Source organism: Moschus berezovskii, chromosome 20 (genome assembly GCF_049115385.1).
Source record: "Moschus berezovskii isolate FMDL1 chromosome 20, NW_MosBer_1.0, whole genome shotgun sequence".
NCBI lineage: Eukaryota > Metazoa > Chordata > Mammalia > Artiodactyla > Moschidae > Moschus > Moschus berezovskii.
In genome coordinates, this window is record NC_142479.1 from 9,346,273 (window position 1) to 9,364,005 (window position 17,733).

The window sequence follows — 17,733 nt, forward strand, 5'->3', positions numbered from 1 at the left end:
GTTTTTATCGAGTTGCGGAGGGACCTTGGGGTCCATCACGAGTTGGGCCTGGGACCTCAGGAACTCGCTCGTGTAGTTCCTGGGTAGTCAGGTCTCCTTTCGTTTTGTTAAGGGAACATCAATATTACCCTCGAGGCGTGGAATGGGTATAGGGCCTCATCTAAAGTTGAGACCATAAAGTGTTTTCTGCTCTTAAGTGGGGACAGCCTTGTCAGGGAATGTCTTTTGTCGCATAAAGGGTGTCAAGTACCCGTTCGCGTTTCAAGAGGGCATGGGGGTTTTCTGTTGAGACTCTGCAGGGTATATTTTCCTTATCTCACCTTGAGTTCAGATTCTTGTGTTTTCTCTCGAGTTGCGTCAGGAAGCTTGGCGTCCTTCTCGATTTGCGACAGGTACCTCAGGAATTCGCTCGTGTTCCCTGGTAAGTCAGTTCAGTTCAGTCGCTCAGTCGTGTCCGACTCTCCGCGACCCCATGAATCACAGCACGCCAGGCCTCCCTGTCCATCACCAACTCCCGGAGTTCATTCAAACTCATGTCCACAGAATCGGTGATGCCATCCAGCCATCTCATTCTCCGTCGTCCCCTTCTCCTCCCGCCCCCAACCTTTCCCAGCATCAGAGTCTTTTCCAGTGAGTCAACTCGTCTCATGAGGTGGCCAAAGTATTGGAGTTTCAGCTTTAGCATCAGTCCCTCCAATGAACATCCAGGATTGATCTCCTTTAGAATGGACTGGTTGGATCTCCTTGCAGTATAAGGGACTCTCAAGAGTCTTCTCCAACACCACAGTTCAAAAGCATCGATTCTTCGGCGATCAGCTTTCTTCACAGTCCAACTCTCACATCCATACATGACCACGGGAAAAACCATTGCCTTGACTAGACGGACCTTGGTCGGCAAAGTAATGTCTCTGCTTTTTAATATACTATCAAGGTTGGTCATAACTTTCCTTCCAAGGAGCAAGCGTCTTTTAATTTCATGGCTGCAATCAGCATCTGCAGTGATTTTGGAGCCCAAAAAAACAAAGTCTGACACTGTTTCCACTGTTTTTCCATCTATTTCCCATGAAGTGATGGGACCAGATGCCATGATCTTTGTTTTCTGAATGTTGAGCTTCAAGCCAACCTTTTCACTCTCCTCTTTCACTTTCACCAAGAGGCTTTTGAGTTCCTCTTCACTTTCTGCCATAAGGGTAGTGTCATCTGCATATCTGAGGTTATTGATATTTCTCCCAGCAATCTTGATTCCAGCTTGTGCTTCTTCCAGCCCAGCGTTCCTCATGATGTACTCTGCATATAAGTTAAATAAGCAAGGTGACAATATACAACCTTGACGTACACCTTTTCCTATTTGGAACCAGTCTGTTGTTCCATGACTGGTTCTAACTGTTGCTTCCTGACCTGCATACAGGTTTCTCAAGAGGCAGGTCAGGTGGTCTGGGATTCCCATCTCTTTCAGAATGTTCCACAGTTTATTGTGATCGACACAGTCAAAGGCTTTGGCATAGTCAATGAAGCAGAAATAGATGTTTTTCTGAAACTCTCTTGCTTTCTCCATGATCCAGCGGATGTTGGCAATTTGATCTCTGGTTCCTCTGCCTTTTCTAAAACCTGCTTGAACATCTGGGAGTTCACGGTTTACATACTGCTGAAGCCTGGCTTGGAGAATTTTGAGCATGACTTTACTAGCGTGTGAGATGAGTGCAATTGTGCGGTAGTTTGAGCATTCTTTGGCATTCCCTTTCTTTGGGATTGGAATGAAGACTGACCTCTTCCAGTCCTGTGGCCACTGCTGAGTTTTCCAAATCTGCTGGCATATTGAGTGCAGCACTTTCACAGCATCATCTTTCAAGACTTGAAATAGCTCAACTGGAATTCCATCACCTCCACTAGCTTTGTTCCTAGTGATGCTTTCTAAGGCCCACTTGACTTCACATTCCAAGATGTCTGGCTCTAGTTCAGTGATCACATTATCGTGACTATCTTGGTCGTGAAGATCTTTTTTGTACAGTTCTTCTGTGTATTCCTGCCACCTCTTCTTAATATCTTCTGCTTCTGTTAGGTCCCTACCATTTCTGTCCTTTATCGAGCCCATCTTTGCATGAAAAGTTCCCTTGGAATCTCTAATTTTCTTGAAGAGGTCTCTTGTTTTTCCTATTCTGTTGTTTTCCTCTATTTCTTTGCATTGATCACTGAGGAAGGCTTTCTTATCTCTCCTTGCTATTCTTTGGAACTCTGCATTCAGATGCTTATATCTTTCCTTTTCTCCTTTGCTTTTCGCCTCTCTTCTTTTTACAGCTATTTGTAAGGCCTCCTCAGACAGCCATTTCGCTCTTTTGCATTTCTTTTCCATGGGGATGGTCTTGGCCCCTGTCTCCTGTACAATGTCACGAACCTCCGTCCAGAGTTCATCAGGCACTCTATCAATCAGATCTAGTCCCTTAAATCTATTTCTCACTTCCACTGCATAATCATAAGGGATTTGATTGAGGTCATATCTGAATGGTCTAGTGGTTTTCCCTACTTTCTTCAATTTAAGTCTGAACTTCGCAATAAGGAGTTCATGATCTGAGCCACAGTCAGCTCCTGGTCTTGTTTTCGCTAACTGTATACAGCTTCTCCATCTTTGGTTGCAAAGAATATAATCAATCTGATTTCGGTGTTGACCATCTGGTGATGTCCATGTGTAGAGTCTTCTCTTGTGTTGTTGGAAGAGGGTGTTTGCTATGACCAGTGCATTCTCTTGACAAAACTCTATTAGCCTTTGCCCTGCTTCATTCCGTGTTCCAAGGCCAAATTTGCCAGTTACTCCAGGTGTTTCTTGACTTCCTACTTTTGCATTCCAGTCCCCTAGAATGAAAAGGACATCTTTTTTGGGTGTTAGTTCTAAAAGGTCTTGTAGGTCTTCATAGAACCGATTAACTTCGGCTTCTTCAGCATTACTGGTTGGGGCATAGGCCTGGATTACTGTAATATTGAATGGTTTGCCTTGGAAACGAACAGAAATCATTCTGTCATTTTTAAGATTGCATCCAAGTACTGCATTTCGAACTCTTTTGTTGACCATGATGGCTACTCCATTTCTTCTAAGGGATTCCTGCCCACAGTAGTAGATATAATGGTCATCCGAGTTAAATTCACCCATTCCAGTCCATTTTAATTCACTGATTCCTAGAATGTCGACGTTCACTCTTGCCATCTCCTGTTTGACCACTTCCAATTTGCCTTGATTCATGGACCTAACATTCCAGGTTCCTATGCAATATTGCTCTTTACAGCACCGGACCTTGTTTCTATCATTGGTCACATCCACAACTGGGTATTGGTTTTGCTTTTGCTCCATCCCTTTATTCCTTGTATAGTTATTTCTCCACTGAGCTCCAGTAGCATACTGGGCACCTACTGACCTGGGGAATTCCTCATTCAGTATCCTATCATTTTGCCCTTTGTTACTGTTCATGGGGTTCTCAAGGCAAGTATACTGAAGTGGTTTGCCATTCCCTTCTCCAGGGGACCACATTCGGCTGTGGTCCATGTGATTAGATCAGCTAGTTTCCTGTGATTATGATTTCAGTGTGTCTGCCCTCTGGTGCCCCCTAGCAATACCTACCGTCTTATTTGGGTTTCTCTTACCTTGGTCGTGGAAAATCTCTTCACAGCCGCTCCAGCAAAGTGCAGCCGCTGTACCTTACCTTGGACGAGGGGTATCTCCTCAAGGCTGCCCCTCCTGACCTTGAACGCAGAGTAGCTCCTCTCGGCCCTCCTGCGCCCGCGCAGCCACCGCCTGTTGGACGTGGGGTAGCTCCTCTCGGCCGCCGGCCCTGGCCTCAGGCGTGGGGTAGCTCCTCACGGCCGCACCTCTTTGCGTGGTTCGTTGCGCCCGGGCCGGCGTCTCTCGCGTCGCGTCTGCGCCGCCGGGGCCGGCGTCTCTCGCGTCGCGTCTGCGCCGCCGGGGCCGGCGTCTCTCGCGTCGCGTCTGCGCCGCCGGGGCCGGCGTCTCTCGCGTCGCGTCTGCGCCGCCGGGGCCGGCGTCTCTCGCGTCGCGTCTGCGCCGCCGGGGCCGGCGTCTCTCGCGTCGCGTCTGCGCCGCCGGGGCCGGCGTCTCTCGCGTCGCGTCTGCGCCGCCGGGGCCGGCGTCTCTCGCGTCGCGTCTGCGCCGCCGGGGCCGGCGCAGTCAGGTCTCCTTTATTTTGGTAGGGTAATAACAGGAATACTCTCGAGGCGTGGAATGTGAATAGGGCCTCATTTAAAGTTGAGTCCATAAATTGTGTTCTCCTCTCAAGTAGGGACAGCTATGTCAGTGAATGTTTTAGTCACATAAAGGGTGTCAAGTACCCGTTCGCGTTTCAAGCGGGAATGTGGGATTTCTCTTGAGACTCTGCAGGGTATATTTTCCTTATCTCACCTTGAGTGCAGAATCTTGTTGTTTTTCTCGAGTTGCGGCGGGAAGCTTGGGGTCCTTCTCGAGTTGTGACAAGGAACTCAGGAACTCGCTCGTGTAGTCCCTGGGACGTCAGGTCGCCTTTCGTTTTGCTAGGGGAACATCGGGATTTCTCTCGAGGCGTGGAATGGGAATAGGGCCTCATCTCAGGTTGAGTCCATAAATTGTGTTCTCCTCTCAAGTGGGGACAGCTATGTGAGGGAATCTTGAGTCCCATAAAGGGTGTCAGTACCCGTTCGCGATTCAAACGGGAATGTGGGATTTCTCTTGAGACTCTGCAGGGGAAATAATTCTTATCTCAGTGTGACTGCAGAATCTTGTGGTTTTACTCAAGTTGCGACGGGAAGCTTGGGGTCCTTCTCGAGTTGCCACAGGGACCTCAGGAACTTACTCGTGTAGTCCCTGGTAAGTCAGGTCTCCTTTCGTTCAGTAGGTTAACATCGGGATTGCTCTTGAGTGTGGAATGGGAGTAGGGCCTCATCTAAACTTGACTCCATAAATTATGTTCTCGTCTCAAGTGGGGACAGCTATGTCAGGAAATGTTTGAGTCGCATAAAGGGTATCAAGTACCATTCGAGTTTCATCCGGGAATGAGGGATTTTCTTCATAGTCTGCAGGGGAAATTTTCCTCTTCTCACCTTGAGTGCAGAATCTTGTGGATTTTCTCGAGTTCGGGCGGGAAGCTTGGGGTCCTTCTTGAGTTGTGACAGGGACCTCAGGAACTCGCTCGTGTAGTCCCTGGGAAGTCAGGTCTCCTTTCGTTTTGGTAGGGGAACATCGGGATTACTCTCGAGGCGTGGAATGGGAATAGAGCCTCATCTACAGTTGAGTCCATAAATTGTGTTCTCCTCTCAAGTGGGGACAGCTATGTCAGGGAATGTCTTGAGTCGCATAAAATATGTCAACTAGCCTTTCGCGTTTCAAGAGGGAATGTGGGATTTCTCTTGTGACTCTGCAGGGGAAATTTTTCTCATCTCACATTGAGAGCAGAATATTGTGGTTTTTCTCAAGTTGCGGCGGAAAGTCTGAGGTCCTTCTCGAATTGCGACAGGGATCTCAGGAACTCGATCGTGTAGTCCCTGTTAAGTCAGGTCTCCTTTCGTTTTGGTAGGGGAACCCGGGATTACTCTCTTTGCGTGGAATGGTAATAGGGCCTCATCTAAAATTGAGTCCATAAAGTTTGTTCTCTTCTCAAGTGGGGACAGCTATGTCAGGGAATGTCTTTAGTCGCATAAAGGGTGTCAAGTACCTGTTCGAGGTTCAAGCGGGAATTTGGGATTTCTCTTGGATATTGAAGGGGAAATTTTCCTCATCTCACCTTGAGTGCCGAATATTGTGTTTTTTTCTCGAGTTACGGCAGGAAGCTTGGTGTTCTTCTCGAGTTGCCACTGGGACCTCAGGAAGTCGGTCATGAAGTCCCTGGGAAGACAGGTCTCCTTTCGTATTGGTAGGGGATCACCGGGATTACTCTCGAGGCGTGGAATTGAAATAGAGCCTCATCTATAGTTGAATCCATAAATTGTGATCTCCTCTCAAGTGGGCACAGCTCTGTCAGGGAATGTCTTGAGTCGCATAAAGCTTGTCAAGTACCCGTTCGAGTTTCCAGCGGGAATGTGGGATTTCTCTTGAGACTCTGAAGGGGAAATTTTTACATTTCACCTTGAAAGCAGAATCTTGTGTTTTCTCTCAAGTTGCGGCGGGCTGCTTCGAGTCCTTCTCGAGTTGTGACAGGGACCGCAGGAACTCGCTCGTGGAGTCCCTGGGAAGTCAGGTTTCCTTTCGTTTTTGTAGGGGAACATCGGGATTACTCTCTTGGTGTGGAATGGGAATAGGTTATCATCTAAAGTTGAGTCCAAAAACAGTGTTCTCCACTCAAGTGTGGACAGCTGTGTCAGGGAGTGTCTTGAGTCGCATAAAGGGTGTCAAGCACCCGTTCGCGTTTCAAGTGGTAATATGGGATTTCTCTTGAGACTCTGCAGGAGGAATATTTTTCATCTCACCTTAAGTGCAGAATCTTGTGGTTTTTCTCGAGTTGCCGAGGTAAGCTTGGGATACTTCTCGAGTCGCGACAGGGACCTTAGGAACTCGCTCCTGTAGTCCCTCGGAAGTCAGGTCTCCTTTCGTCTTGGAAGGGAAACTTCAGGGTTATTCTCGAGGCGTTGAATGGGAATTCAAAGTCGTCTAGAGATGAGTCCATAAACTGTGTGCTCCTCTTCAGTATGGATGGCTTAGTCAGGGAACTTTTATGGTTGCAGAAAGCATGTCAAGTACCCGTTCGAATTTAAAGTGGGAATGTGGGATTTCCCTTGAGACACTCTAGCTGAAAATTCCTCATCTCGTATTCATGGTGGAATCTCGTGGTTTTTCACGAGTTGTGTCTGGAAGCTTGTAGTCGCTTTCGAGTTGTGACCGTGACCTCATAACCTAGCTCTTTTTACTGCAGGAAGTTCAGGTGACCATTCTTGTTGCAAGGTGAGCTTCGGGATTACACTGGAGGTGTAGAATTTAAATAGGGCCTCATCTAAAATTGAGTCCATAAATTGTGTTCTCCTCTCCAGTGGGGACAGCTATGTCAAGGAATGCCTTGGGTCGCATATAGTGTGTCAGGTCCCGGTTCGAGTTTCTAGCCGGAGTGTGATTTCTCTTGAGACTCGGCAGCAGAAAAGTTCCTCATCTCCCATTGAGGGGAGAATCTTGTGGTTTTTCTCGAGTTGTGGCGGGAAGCTTGGGCTCCTTCTTGAGTTGCGAAGGGGACCTCAGGAACTCGCTCGTGTAGTCCCTGGGATGTCAGGTCTCCTTTCGTTTTGGAAGGGGAACTTTGGGATTATTCTCGAGGCGTGGAATGGGAATAGGGCCTCATCTAAAGCTGAGTGCCTAAATTGTGTTCTCCTCTCAAGTGGGGACAGTTATGTCAGGGAGTGTCTTGTGTCACGTAAAGGGTGTCAAGTACCCGTTCGAGTTTCAAGTGGGAATCTGGGATTTCTCTTGAGACTCTGCAGGGGAAAATTGCCTCATCTCACCTTGAGTGCAGAATCTTGTGGTTTTGCTCGAGTTGCGGCGGGAAGCTTCGGGTCGTTCTCGAGTTGCGACAGGGACATCAGGAAATCGTTCGTCTTGCCCCAGGGAAGTTAGGTCTCCTTTCGTGTTGGAAGGGAAACTTCGGGATAATTCTCGAGGTGTAGACTGGCAATTGGAAGTCATCTAGAGAAGAGTGCGTTAATTGTGTGCCCCTCTCCAGTGGGGATGGCTTAGTCACGGCTCTTTTTGTGTCGCAGAAAGTGTTTCAAGTACCCTTTCACGTTTCAACTGGGATTGTGTGATTTCTCTTGAGACTATGCAGCGGAAAAGTTCCTTATCTCGCATTGAAGGGAGAATCTTGTGGTTTCTCTCGAGTTGGGGCTGGAAGCTTGGGGTCCTTTTCGGGCTGCAATGGGGACCTTAGAAAGTGGTTCGTATTGCCCCAGGGAAATCAGGTCTCCTTTCCTGTTGGAAAGGAAACTTCGGGATTACTCTCGAGGAGTGGAATGTGAATGCGGCCTCATCTAGAGATGAATCCGTTAATTGTGTGCTCCTCTCCAGTGGGAACAGCTTAGTAAGGGACCTTTTTATGTCGCAGAAATGGTGTCAAGTACCCGTTCGAGTTTAAGGCGGAATGTGGGATTGCTCTTGAGACTCTGCAGGGGAATTTTTCCTCATCTCAACTTGAGTGCAGAATCTTGTGGTTTTTCTCCAGTTGCGGCGGGATGCTTGGGGTCTTTCTCGATTTGGACAGGGACCTCAGGAACTTGCTCGTGTAGTCCCTGGGAAGCCAGGTCTCCTTTCGTTTTGGTAGGGGGACATCGGGCTTACTCTCGAGGCGTGGAATGGGAATAGGGCCTCATCTAATGTTGAGTCCATAAACTGTTTTCTCCTCTCAAGTGGGACAATTATGTCAGGGAATGTTGAGTCGGATAAAGGGTGTCAAATACCAGTTCGAATTTCAAGCGGGAATGGGCGATTTCTCTTGTGACTCTGCAGGGGAAATTGTCCTCATCTCACCTTGAGTTGAGAATCTTGTGGTTTTCCTCGAGTTGAGGCAGGAAGCTTGGGGTCCTTCTCGAGTTGTGATGGGGACTTCAGTAACTCGTTCATGTTACCCCAGGGAACTCAGATCTCGTTTCGTGTTGGAAAGGAAAATTCGGGATTATTCTCGAGGCATGGAATGGGAATTGGAAGTCATCTAGATGTGAGTCCGTTATCTGTGTGCACCTCTAATGTAGGGAAGGCTTAGTCAGGGATCTCTTTCTGTTGCAGAAAGGGTGTCAAGTACCCGTTCGAATTTCACGCTGGAATGTGGGATTTCCTTTGATACAATGAAGCAGATAATTCCTTATCTTGCATTGATGGGGGAATCTCGTGGTTTTTCTCCAGTTGAGGCGGGAAGCCTGTAGTCCCTCTCGACTTGCCACAGTGACCTCAGAACCTAGCTCTTTGTACTTCACGGAGGTCTGGCCACCTTTCTTGATTCAAGGAGAGCTTTGGGATTACACTCGAGGCGTAGAATGGGAATAGGGCCTCATCTAAATTTGAGTCCATAAATTGTGTTCTCCTCTCCAGTGGGGACAGCTATGTCAAGGAATGTCTTGGGTCGCATATAGTGTGTCAAGTCCCGAATCGAGTTTCAAGCAGGAACGTGGGATTTCTCTTGAGACTCTGCATGGGAAATTTCCTCATCTCGCACCGATGGGGGAATCTCGTGGTTTTTATCGAGTGGCGGCGGGAAGCTTGGACTCCTTCTCGAGTTGCGACCGGGACCTCAGAAACTCGCTCGTCTTGTCCCAGGGACGTCAGGTCTCCAATCATGTTGGAACGGGAACTTCGGGATTCCGCTCGTGGCGTGCAATTTGATTTGGGTCTCATCTTGTCTTCAGTCCGTTAATTGTGTGCTCCTCTCCAGTGGGGATGACTTAGTCAGGGATCTTTTTGTGTCCCAGAAATGGTTTCAAGTACCCGTTCGGGTTTCAAGTACCCGTTCGAGTTTCAAGCGGGAATGTGGGATTTCTCTTGAGACTCTTCAGGGGAAATATTCCTCATCAAACCTTGAGTGCAGAATCTTTTGGTTTTTCTCGAGTTGCGGTGGGAAGCTTGGGCACCTTCTCGATTGCGACGGGGACTTCAGCAACTCGCTCGTGTTGCCCCTGGGACCTCAGGTCTCCAATCGTGTTGGAAGGGGAACCTCGGAATTTCGCTCGTTGCGTGGAATGTGATTTTGGTCTCATCTTCTGTTGAGTCTGTTAATTGTGTGCTCCTCTCCAGTGGGGACGGCTTAATCACGGAATTTTTGTGTCGCAGAAATGGTTTCAAGTGGTTTTATTGAGTTGCCACCGGAAGCAATCCCTTTCGAGATTCAAGCGGGAATGTGAGATTTCTCTTGAGACTCTGCAGGAGAAATGTTCCTCACGTCGGATTGAGGGGAAAATCTTGTGGTATTTCTCGAGTTGCGGCTGGAAATTGGGATCCCTTTCGGGTTGTGACACGACTCGCAGGAATTCGCTCGTGTTGCCGCAGGGAAGTCAAGTCTCCTTTCCTTTTGGAAAGGGTACTTCGGGATTTCTCTCGAGGCTTGAAATGTGAATTGGGCCTCATCTAGGGATGAGTCCCTAAAGTGTGTGCTCCTCTCCAGTAGGGATGGCTTAGTCAGGGAACTTTTTTTATTACAAAAGAATGTCAAGTACTGGTTCGAATTTCAAGCGGGAATGTGGGATTTCCCTTGAGACTCTGCAGCAGAAAATTCCTCAACTCGCATTGATGGGGGAATCTCGTGGTTTTTATCGAGTTGCGGTGGGAAGATTGTAGTCCCTCTCGGGTTGCGACAGTGACTTCGGAACCTAGCTCTTTTTACTTCAGGGAGGTCATGTCACCTTTCTTGTAGCAAGGAGAGCTTCGGGACTACACTCGAGGCATTCAATGGGAATAGGGCCTCATCTAAAATTGAGCCCATTAATTGTGTTCTCCTCTCTAGTGGGCCAGCTATCTCAAGGAATGTCTTGGGCCGCATATATTGTGTCAAGTCCCGGTTTGAGTTTAAAGTGGGAATGTAGGATATCTCATGAGAATCTGTATGGGAAATGTTCCTCTTCTCACCTTGAGTGTAGAATCTTGTGGTTTTTCTTGAGTTGCGGCCTGAAGCTTGGGCTCCTTCTTGAGTTGCAACGGGGACCTCAGGAACTCGCTCGTGTTGTCCCAGTGACGTCAGTTCTCCAATCGTGTTGGAAGTGGAACCTCGGGATACCGCTCGTGGCATGGAATGTGATTTAGGTCTCATCTTTTGTTGAGTCCGTTATCTGTGTGCTCCTCTCCACTGGGGATGGCTTAGTCAGGGAACTTTTTGTGTCGCAGAAAGGGTTTCAAGTACCCTTTCGAGATTCAAGCGTGAATGTGTGATTTCTCTTGAGACTCTGCAACAGATATGTTCCTCATCTCAAATTGAGGGGAGAATCTTGTGGATTTTCTCGAGTTACGGCTGGAAGCTTAGGGTCCCTTTCAGGTTGCGACAGGGATCCCAGGAACTCACTCGTGTTGCCCCAGGGATGTCAGGTCTACTTTCCTATTGGAAAGGGTACTTCGGGATTTCTCTCGGGTATTCCGTTAATTGTGTGCTCCACTCCAGTGGGGACTTCATAGTAATGGTTCTTTTTGTTTCACAGAAATGGTTCTATGTACCCGTTTGGGTTTAAGCGGTAATGTGGGATTCCTCTTGAGACTCTGCAGGGGAAATTTTCCTCTTCTCACCTTGAGTGAAGAATCTTGTGGTTTTTCTCGAGTTGCAACGGTAAGGTTTGGCTCCTTCTTGAGTTATGACTGGGAACTCAGGACCTCGCGCGTGTTGCCCCAGGGAAGTCAGTTCTCCTTTCGTGTTGGAAGGGAAACATCGGGGTCATTCTCGAGGCATGGAATGGAATCGGAAGTCATCTAGAGATGAGTCTGTAAATTGTGTGCTCCTTTCCAGTAGGGACAGCATAGTCAGGGAACTTTTATGTTTGCAGAAAGGGTGTCAAGAATCCGTTCGAATTTCAAACAGGAATGTGGGATTTCCCTTGAGACTCTGCAACAAAGAATTCCTCATCACCCATTGATGGGGAAATCACATGGTTTTTATCGAGTTGCCTCGGAAAGCTTGGGCTCCTTCTCGACTTTTGACGGGGACATCAGGAAATTGCTCCTGTTGTCCCAGGGACGTCATGTCTCCAATCGTGTTGGAAGGGGAACTTCAGGTATCCGGTCGTGACATGGAATGTGATTTGGGTTTCATCTTGTGTTGAGTCCGTTAATTGTGTGCTCCTTTGCAGAGGGGCGTCTTAGTCAGGGACCTTTTTGTGTCGCAGAAAGGGTTTCAAGTATCCTTTCGAGATTCAAGGGGGAATGTGTGATTTCTCTTGCGACTATTCAGCAGAAAGGTTCCTCATCTCACCTTGAGAGCAGAATCTTGTGTTTTTTCTCGAGTTGCGTTGGGAAGCTTTGACTCCTTCTCGAGCTGCGACGGGGAACTCTTGAACTCGCTAGTGTTGCCCCAGGGAAGTCAGGTCTCCTTTCATCTTTTAAGGGAAACTTCGGGATTATTCTCGAGGCGTGGAATGGCAATTGAAAATCATCTAGTGATGAGTCCATATATTGTGTGCTCCTGTCCAGTAGTGACGGCTTCATCATGGAACTTTTATTGTTGCAGAAAGGGTGTAAATTATCCTTTTGAATTTCAAGCGGGAATGTTTGATTTCCTTTGAGACACTGCAGCAGAATATTCCTCATCTCACATTGATGGCGGAAACTCGTCGCTTTATCCAGTTGCAGCAGGAAGATTATAATGCTTCTTGAGTTACGACAGTGACCACAGAACCTAGCTCTTTTAACTTCAGGGAGGTCAGGTCACCTTTCTTGTTGCAAGGGGAGCTCTGGGATTATACTCGAAGTGTAGAATGGGAATCGGGCCTCATCTAAATTTGAGTCCATAAATTGTGTTCTCCGCTCCAGTGGGGACAGCTATGTCAAGATATGTCTTTGGTCGCATATAGTGTGTCAAGTCCGGGTGTGAGTTTCGAGAGGGAATGTGGGATTTCGCTCGAGACTCTGCATGGGAAATTTTCCTCATCTCACCTTGAGTGCAGAATCTTTAGGTTTTTCTCGAGTTGCGGCGGGGAGCTTGGGCTCCTTCTCGAGTTGCGACGCAGACCTCAGGAACTCGCTCGTGTAGTCCCTGGGGCAACAGGTCTCCTTTCCTTATGGTAGGGGAACTTTGGGATTACTCTCGAGGCTTGGAATGGGAATAGGGCCTCATCTAAAGTTGAGTCCATAAATTGTGTTCTCTTCTCAAGTGGGGACTGCAATGTCAGGGAATGTCTTGTGTGCCAAAAATGGTGTGAAGTACCAGTTCGCGTTTCAAGCGTGAATGTGGGATTTCTCTTGAGACTCTTCATGGGAAATTTTCCTCCTCTCACCTTGAGTGCAGAAACTTGTGGTTTTCCTCGCGTTTCGGTGGGAAGTTCGGGGTCTTTCTCGAGTTGGGACAGGGACCTCAGGAATTGGCTCTTGTAGTCCCTGAGAAGTAGGTCTCCTTTCGTTTGGTAGGGAAACATTGGGATTACTCGCGTGGTGTGGAATGGGAATAGGTCCTTATCTAAAGTTGGGTCCATGAATTGTGTTCTCCTCTCAAGTGCTGACAGCTATGTTAGGGAATGTCTCGATTCGCAAAAGAGTGTCTAGTACATGTTCGTGTTCCAAGCAGGAATGTGGGATTTCTCTTGAGACTCTGCAAGTCAAATTTTCCTCATCTCACCTTGAGTGCAGAATCTTGTGGTTTTTCTCGAGTTGCGGCCGGAAGCTTGGGGTCCTTCTCGAGTTGCGACAGGGACCTCAGGATCTCGCTCGTGTAGTCCATGGGAAATCAAGTCTCCTCTCGTTTTGGTAGTGGAACTTCGGGATTACTCTCGAGGCGTGGAATGCGAATAGGGCCTCATCTAAAGTTGAGTCCAATATTTGTGTTCTCCTCTCACGTGGGGACAACTATGTCAGGGAATGTCTTGAGTCGCATAAAGGGTGTCAAGTACCCCTTCGCGTTTCAAGCGATAATGTAGGATTTCGCCTGAGACTATTCAGGGGAAAATTTCCTCATCTCACCTTGAATGCACAATCTTGTGGTTCATCTCGAGTTGTGGCAGGAAGCTTGGGGTCCTTCTGGAGTTGCGACAGGGACCTCAGGCACTCGTTCGTGTAGTCCCTGGAAGTCAGGTTTTCTTTCGTTTTGGTAGGGGAACATCGGGATTACTCTCGAGGTGTGGAATGGGAATAAGGCCTCATCTAAGAGTCCATAAATTGTGTTCTCCTCTAAAGTGTGGATAGCTATGTCATGGAATGTCTTGAATCAAGCAAAGTGTGACAAATACCCGTTCGCGTTTCCAGGGGGAATGTGGGATTTCTCTTGAGACTCTTCAGGGGAAATTTTCCTCATCTCACCTTTAGTGAAGAATCTTTTTGTTTTCCTCGATTTGCGACGGGAAGCTTGGGGTCCTTCTCGAGGTGCAACAGGGACCACAGGGACTCACTCATGTAGTACTTTGCAAGTCAGGCCTCCTTTCCTTTTGGTAGAGGAACATCGTGTTTACTCTCGAGGCGTGGAATAGGAATAGGGCCTAATCTAAAGTTCAGTCCATAAATTGTGTTCTCCATTCAAGTTGGGACAGCTATGTCAGGGAAGGTCTTGAGTCACATAAAGGGTGACTCAAGTACCCGTTCGAGTTTCAAGCGGGAATGTGGGATTTCTCTTGATACTCTGGAGGGGATATTTTTCTCATCACAGCTTGAATGCACAATCTTGTGGTTTTGCTCGAGTTGCGGCCTGGAAGCTTGGTGTCCTTCACGAGTTGTGACAGGGCCCTCAGGAACTGACTCGTGTAGTCCCTGGGAAGTCAGGTCTCCTTTAGTTTTGGTAAAGAACATTGGGATTACTTGCGAGGCGGGGAATGGGAATAGGCCCTCATCTAAATTTGAGTCCATAAATTGTGTTCTCCTCTCAAGCGGGGACAGCTATGTTAGGGAATGTCTTGAGTCGTATAAAGGGTGTCAAGTTCCGCTTCTAGTTTCCAGCGGGAATGTGGGATTTTTCTTGAGTCTCTGCAGGGGAAATTTTCCTCATCTCACCCGGAGTGCAGAATCTTGTGGTTTTTATCGAGTTGCGGCGGGAAGCTTGGCTTCCTTCTCAAGTTGCGACAGAGATCTCAGGAAATTGTTCGTGTAGTCCCTGGGAAGTCAGGTCATCTTTCGTTTTGGTAGGGAACATCGAGATTACTCTCTAGGCGTGGAATGGAAATAGGTCTTCATCTAAATTTGAGTCCATAAATTATGTTCTCCTCTCAAGTGGGGACAGCTATGTCAGGGAACGTATTGAATGGCACAAAGGGTGTCATTTCCGCTTCGAGTTTCAAGCGGGAATGTGGGATTTCTCTTGAGACTCTGCAGGGGAAATATTCCTCATCTCACCTTGAGTGCAGAATCTTGTGGTTTTCTCGAGTTGCGGCGGGAAGCTTGGGGTCCTTCTCGAGTTGTGACAATAAACTCAGGAACTCGCTCGTGTAGTCCCTGGGAAAGTCAGCTCTCCTTTCGTTTTGGTAGGGGAACATCGGGAACACCCTCGAGGCGTGAAAAGGAATAGGTCCTCGTCTAAAGTTGAGTCCATAAATTGTGTTCTCCTCTCAAGTGGGGACAGCTATGTCAGGGAATGTCTTGAGTCACATAAAGGGTGTCAAGTACCCGTTTCACGTTTCAAGTGGGAATGTGGGATATCTCTTGAGACTCTGCAGGGGAAATTTTCCTCATCACACCTTAAGTGTAGAATGTTGTGCTTTTTCTCGAGTTGCGTCGGGAAGCTTGGGGTCCTTCTCGAGTTGCAACAGGGACCTCAGGCACTCGTTCGTGTAGTCCCTGGGAAGTCAGGTCTCCTTTCGTTTTGGTAGGGGAACATCGGGATTACTCTCATGGCGTGGAATGGGAAAAGGGCCTCATCTAAAGTTGAGTCATAAATTAATTGTGTTCTCCTCTCAAGTGGGGACAGCTATGTCAGGGAATGTCTTGAGTAGCATGAAGGGTGTCAAGTACACGTTCACGTTTCAAGCGGGAATGTGGGATTTCTCTTGAGACTCTGCAGGGGAAATTTTCCTCATTTCACCTTGAGTGCAGAATTTTTAGTTTCTCTCGAGTTGCAGCGGGAAGCGTGGGGTCCTTCTCGAGGTGCAACAAGGATCTCAGTGACTCGCTCTTGTAGTCCCTGGGAAGTCAGGTCTCCTTTCGTTTTGGTAGGGGACATCGGCATTACTATCAAGGCGTGGAATGCTAACAGGGCCTCATCTAAAGTTGAGTGCATAAATTGTGTTCTCTTCTCAAGAGGGGACAGCTATGTCAGGGAATGTCTTGATTCGCAAAAAGGGTGACAAGTACCTGTTCGCGTTTCAAGCGGGAATGTGTGATTTCTCTTAGAATCTGAAGGGGAATGTTCCTCATCAAACCTTGAGTGTAGAATCTTGTGGTTTTCCTCGGGTAGCGGCGGGAAGCCTGGAGTCCACTCAAGTTGTGACAGGGACCTCAGGAACCCCCTCATATAGTCCCTTGCAAGTCAGGTCTCCTGTCCTTTTGTTAGGGGAACATCAGGATTACTCTCAAGGCGTGGAATGGGAATGGGGGCTCATCTAAAGTTGAGTCCATAAATTGTGTTCTCTTCTGAAGAGGGGACAGCTATGTCAGGGAATGTCTTGATTCGCATAAAGGGTGACAAGTACCCGTTCACGTTTCAAGCGGCAATGTGTGATTTCTCTTAGAATCTGCATGGGAAATGTTCCTCATCTAACCTTGAGTGTAGAATCTTGTGGTTTTCCTCGGGTAGCGGCGGGAAGCCTGGAGTCCACTCGAGTTGTGACAGGGACCTCAGGAACCCCCACATATAGTCCCTTGCAAGTCAGGTCTCCTGTCCTTTTGTTAGGGGAACATCAGGATTACTCTCAAGGCGTGGAATGGGAATGGGGGCTCATCTAAAGTTGAGTCCATAAATTGAGTTGTCTTCTGAAGAGGGGACAGCTATGTCAGGGAATGTCTTGATTCGCATAAAGGGTGACAAGTACCCGTTCACGTTTCAAGCGGGAATGTGTGATTTCTCTTAGAATCTGCATGGGAAATGTTCCTCATCTAACCTTGAGTGTAGAATCATGTGGTTTTCCTCGAGTAGTGGCGGGAAGCCTGTGGTCCTCTCGAGTTGCGACAAGGTCCTGCGGAATTCGCTCATGTAGACCCTTGCAAGAGAGGTCTCCTTTCCTTTTGTTAGCGGAACATTGGGATTTCTCTCGAGGCGTGGAATGTGAATAGGGGCTCATCTAAAGTTGAGTCCATAAATTGTGTTCTCCTTTCAAGTGGGGACAGCTATGTCAGGGAATATCTTGAGTCACATAAAGGGTGTCAAGTGACTGTGCGCGTTTTTTGTGGTACTGTGGGATTTTTTATGAGACTCTACAGGGTAAATTTTCCTCATCTCACCTTGAGTGCAGAATCTTGTGGTTTTTCTCGAGTTGCGGCGGGAAGCTTGGGGTCCTTCTCAAGTTGCGACAGGGACCTCAGGAAATCGCTCGTGTAGTCCCTGGGAAGTCAGGTCTCCTTTCATTTTTGTAGGGGAACATCGGCATTACTCTCGAGGCTTGGAATGGGAATAGGGCCTCATCTAAAGTTGAGTCCATAAATTGTGTTCTCCTCTCAATTACGGACAGCTATGTCAGGGAATATCTTGAGTCGCATAAAGGGTGTCAAGTTATGCTTCTAGTTTCAAGCAGGAATGTGGGATTTCTCTTGAGACTCTGCAGGTGAAATCTCACCGTGAGTGCAGAACCTTTTGGTTTTCCTCAAGTTGCGGCGGGAAGCTTGGGTTCCTTCTCATGTTGCGACAGGGATCTCAGGAAATCGCTCGTGTAGTCCCTGGTTACTCAGGTGTCCTTTCATTTTAGTCGGGAACATCGGGATTACTCTATAGGCGTGGAATGGAAATAGGTCCTCATCTAAATTTGAGTCCAAAAATTGTGTTCTCCTGTCAAATGGTGACAGCTATGTCAGGGAATGTCTTGAGTCGCATAAAGGGTGTCATTTCCGCTTCGAATTTCAAGCGGGAATGTGGGATTTCTATTGAGACTCTGCAGGGGAAATATTCCTCATCTCACCTTGAGTGCAGAATCTTGTGGTTTTTCTCGCGATGTGGCGGGGAATTTGGGGTCCTTCTCGAGTTGCAACAGGGA